This window comes from Condylura cristata, unplaced genomic scaffold (genome assembly GCF_000260355.1).
Source record: "Condylura cristata isolate star-nosed mole 26May11 unplaced genomic scaffold, ConCri1.0 scaffold00024, whole genome shotgun sequence".
Taxonomy (NCBI): domain Eukaryota; kingdom Metazoa; phylum Chordata; class Mammalia; order Eulipotyphla; family Talpidae; genus Condylura; species Condylura cristata.
The window spans coordinates 905,974-910,707 of NW_004567125.1; positions in this window are offsets into that span (position 1 = coordinate 905,974).

Below are 4,734 nucleotides of genomic sequence, written 5' to 3' on the forward strand. Positions count from 1 at the left end.
TGCCTGTTCTGCTCCCCACTCTGTCTCTGGTGAAGCCTCTCACTACCCCTGAGCCTCTGGCCTGTACCCCAGTTCTGTATGTACAAATAAATAAAATCTTAAATAAATAAATAAATAAAAGATAATCAATGGTTCAAAGCAAATACCAGATGGGGTAGATTGTAGCAGAGAAGCAAAATGTTAGACAGTAGTATGTTACTTGGGGTTAGGGATGGGAAGTACACTCTTGTCACATTCTTTTAATATATGTGGTGTGATATAATGTCACTGAAGGCTGGCTGTGATGTGTCAAATCCGAAAACCACCTCTAAAGTAACAGAACAGTCATATCTAATAAGCCAAGAAAGGAGATAAAATAGAATAGTGGATACTTATTTACCCAAAAGGAGGAAGAAAAAAGAGCACAGAAATTATCAGACACTTAGAACATGCTAGATTTAACCCCAGTGATGTCGGTAGTCACCTTACACATATGTGGCTCAGGCCGCCAATACATTAGGTTGTCAGATTAGACAAAGTCATATGTAGCCTGTAGAAAAATCACTTTAACTACTAAGGCACAGATATATTAAAAAGTAAGGAGAAAAGATAGGTCATGCTATGGCTAATCAAGAACCTGAAGCAGCAATATTAATATCAAATAAAATAGATTTCATAGCAAAGTCTATCATCAGTTAATCAAGAGGCCATAACGATCTTAAACATTTATGTACCTAACAATAAGTACTGAAAATGCATGAAACAGAAACTGACAAAGTGGAAGAAGAAATAAGACAAATACATACTCTATAATCAGAAGTTTTAGTTGCATGCAATGATTCACAGAACAACAGACTGAAAATCAGGAGACTTGAGCAGCACTATCAACCAACTTGAGCTGGTTGACACAGAACATTCCACTTGCCAACAAAAGAATGCAGTTTCCTCCAAGGGCCACTGAACATTTATAAGACAGACCACATTCTGAGCCATAAAACAAGCATCAAAATTTAAAAGGATTCAAGTCACATGCAATGGCCACATGAAAATAAAGCAGAAATCAATAACAGAAAGATCCTTGAGAAAAATCCCTAAATGTTCAGAAGTTAAATAATATACTTCTAAAGAGATCAAAGAGTAAATCAGAAAGAAAATTAAAGAGTATTTTCAACTGAATGAAAATTAGAGCACATCATATCAGAAGATGTGGAATGCTGTTAAAATAGTAATTTGGGAGAAAAACAAATGATAAAGATCCGAGAGGAAATGAATAGAGAAAAACAGTGAAACCAAAACTGGGTTTTTGAAGGAGATCAATAAAAGCGATAAACCTCTATTCAGACAGATGAGAGGGAAAAGAATTTATGCAGATTACCAAAATTAAACATGAGAGGAGTTACAGCGTGACAGACAACATGCAGCAAAAGGGGAATAACTTTATACTAATAAACTCAACAATGAATTGGACAAATCTTTTGGAAGATTCAAATCACCAAGTCTCATTCAAAGAGAAAAACAACCTTAGTAATCCATATCTATTTTTTTAAAAGATATACTTATTTATGCATACAATTTATCCACACAAGAACTAGGGTACAGGCCAGAGATGCAGCCGCTAAGAGGGTTCACAAGAAACAAAATGGGGAGCAGAACAGGCAGACTGACTGAAATGCACTGCTGAGGGGAGCTGCGGGCCAGACAGGCAAGATCTGCTGTGCTGTTTGGGTGAGCGACCTGGCCAGGATGGAATTCCTGCTGCAGGGGCTGTGGATTGCTTCATAGTGCTGAGACTTAACTCCTTGCACCACCAGGGAGGCCCCTTTACTGTATTCTTTCTTTTCCATTTCCATGAAATTCTAGAAAATGCAACCTGTTGTGCTAAAAAGCAGATCAGAGGTTTGGAGTAGAGAGGGGTAAGCAGACACCTTACACGGAATATAAGGAAACTATTGGGGACAGAGCTTGTCTTCATTATGGAAACTGTGCTAGTGATTTACATATGTTAAACTTATCAAATTATACACTGAACATGCAGTTTTTTGTATATGATTCTTAATAAAGCTTCTTAAAAATGAAATTACAAAACAACAGAGGGATTATGGGTATTCTTTTATCATTTTCTTGGAGATGTTCCAGTTTTGTTTTAGAAAATTAAAGCTTCCAATCCTTTAAATAACATTGTTATTTGAACACATGATTTGGTATTAATACATGAAAGCAAAGTACATAAAATTTGGAAAAAAGATGTTACATATTTTAGAAAGGAGAAAAGATTCTATCTCAGAAAAGAGGAGAAAGCAAATCAATAACTTCTATCAGTATAAGGAAAAGCTTACTAAGTTATAATTAAGTATATGGTACCTATCTAAATGCATAATCATTTTAAAGCTAATTTTTCTGTTCTATCATCCTGCAAACCCCTCAGTACTCATGTGAAATCATAAAATCTGCACCCCAATGTCTCTAATTCAGTATTTGAATAGTACATGTGGGGTGAAATGTTCTATAAATGTCAATTAGGCCACGTTATTGAGAGGATTGTTCAAACCTATACTCTCATTCATGTTTTTGTCTACTGTTTTTAAATCATCTGCTGAGGAAGCAGTGTTGGCATCTCTAAGTGTGATTGTGGGCTTGCCTGCTTCTCCTTTTAGCTCTGCCATTTTCCCCCTTGTACTCTGAAGTACTGGTATTAGACTCAAACACGTTTAAAATTGTTCTGCCTTTCCGGTGAATGCTTCCTTTTGATCTTTGAGAAACAACCTTCCGGTCACTGGGGGTGCTCTTTTGTCTTACCACACTTTGTGTTAACATCACTACCCCAGTTTTCTTACAGGTTGTATTTGTAGGATGCACTTTTTTGGATCCTTATATTTTCAGTATCTCTGTGTCCTTATTCATATTCATATTCTCTGGGCCTCGGGTACAGGCCAGAGGTGTGGGGGTGAGAGGCTTCACCAGAGACAGAGGGGGGAGCAGAACAGGCAGATCCACAAGTTGCACTGTTGAGGGGAGTAGCGGGCGGGACAGGAGAGGTCTGCCACACTATGTGGTCACCTCCAGGCGGGATCAAACTGGCACTCAAGCGGCTGTGAGTAGCTTGCAGTGCTGCGCTCTGGCCAGTTGCGCCACCAGGGAGGGCCTCTGTGTCCTTATTCCTAAAGTATGCTGCTGGCTGCTGAGAATTGTGTCCTGTAACTTTTTGTTTTCCTTTTTTTTTCAGTAACATTGGTCCAAAAGTGTTGCTTTTTTTTTTTTTAATCCAATCTGATGATCTATCTCTGTCTTTAATTGGAGTCTAGGACAATAAATCTATTGTGATTGTTGTCATCTTGCTACCTGTTTCCTATTAGCTATATCTGTTTATCATTCTTGCTTTCCTTAAATCTTTTGAGCAAATGAAGTAATTTTTTTTTAAAGATTTATTTATTTGTGCAAACAGAACTGGGGTACAGGCCAGAGGTGCAGGGGCGGTGAAAGGATTCACCAGAGACAGAGTGAGGAGCAGAACAGGCAGATCGACGAAATACACTGCTGAGGGGAGCAGCGGGCGGGTCAGGAGAGGTCTGCCACGCCATGTGGTCTCCTCAGGGGCAGGCGGGAACCGAACTCATGCGGAAGTGGCTTTGGCTTCGTAGTGTTGTGTTTTAACCCGCTGCACCACCAGGGAGGGCTCATGAAGTAATTTTTTAAAGATTTATTTCTCATATAAGAACTTGGGTAGAGGTAGAATAATATTATTTATACTATGCTCTAAGTACATACCACATTTATTTGTCCATTTATTTGTGGATGGCCATGGCAACCTTTTGGCTATTGTGAATAATGCTGCTATAAACATTGTAGGTTAATGTTTTGAGGAACTGTGTGTTTCATATATTTTTAATGTTTACTTTCATTTACCCATTCCAGCTTCTTCCTTCCTAAAGATACAAACCAGTGTTTGGGATATTTTCCTCCAATCTGGGGGACTCATAATCCAGGTCTGATGGAGACAAAGTCTCTAGCTTTTGTTTATAAAAAAAAATTAAAATTCCTGTCCTATAATTTTCAAAGAATATTTTTACTGGGTTTAAATTGCTAGATTAGCAGGTATTTTCCTTTCAGATCTTTAAAGATGTCATTTATTTCTTCTTCCACCTTCTATAATTACTCTTAAGAAATAAGCTATTAGTCTTATTGCTCCACTGAATTTAACATGTCTTTGTCCTATGTTTTAGGGTTCTTTTTTTTTTAGATTTATTTTATTTAATTATGCATACAAGAACTGGGGCATAGGCCCATAAATGTAGAGGGTGATGGGGCATGGGAGGGGTGAGAGGATTCACCAGAGACTAAGGGGGGAGAAGAACAGCCAGACTGACTGAAAGACACTGCTGAGGGGAGCAGCGGATGAGACAAGAGAGGTCTGCTGTGCCATATGTGGGCCAACTCCCTGACCAGGCATTGAACTCACACCTCAGTGGCTGGCAATCGCTTGATAATGCTGGCAATAGCTTTCTAACCCCTGCACCACCATGGAGGCCCCTGTTTTAGAGCTCTGCCTTTATATCTCTGGTTTCTAGAAGTTTGTGATTTGCATAAGTATGGTCTTCGTTGTGTTTATCCTGCTTAGGCTTCCCCGAGTTTCTAGAATATGTGGATTTGTGTCTTTTATCAATTTTAGAAATTTCCCCAACATTATCTCTTCCAATACTGTTTTACCTTCTCTCTTTCTTCTCCTTCTGGGTCTGATTTCTAACATAGTGTTTATTC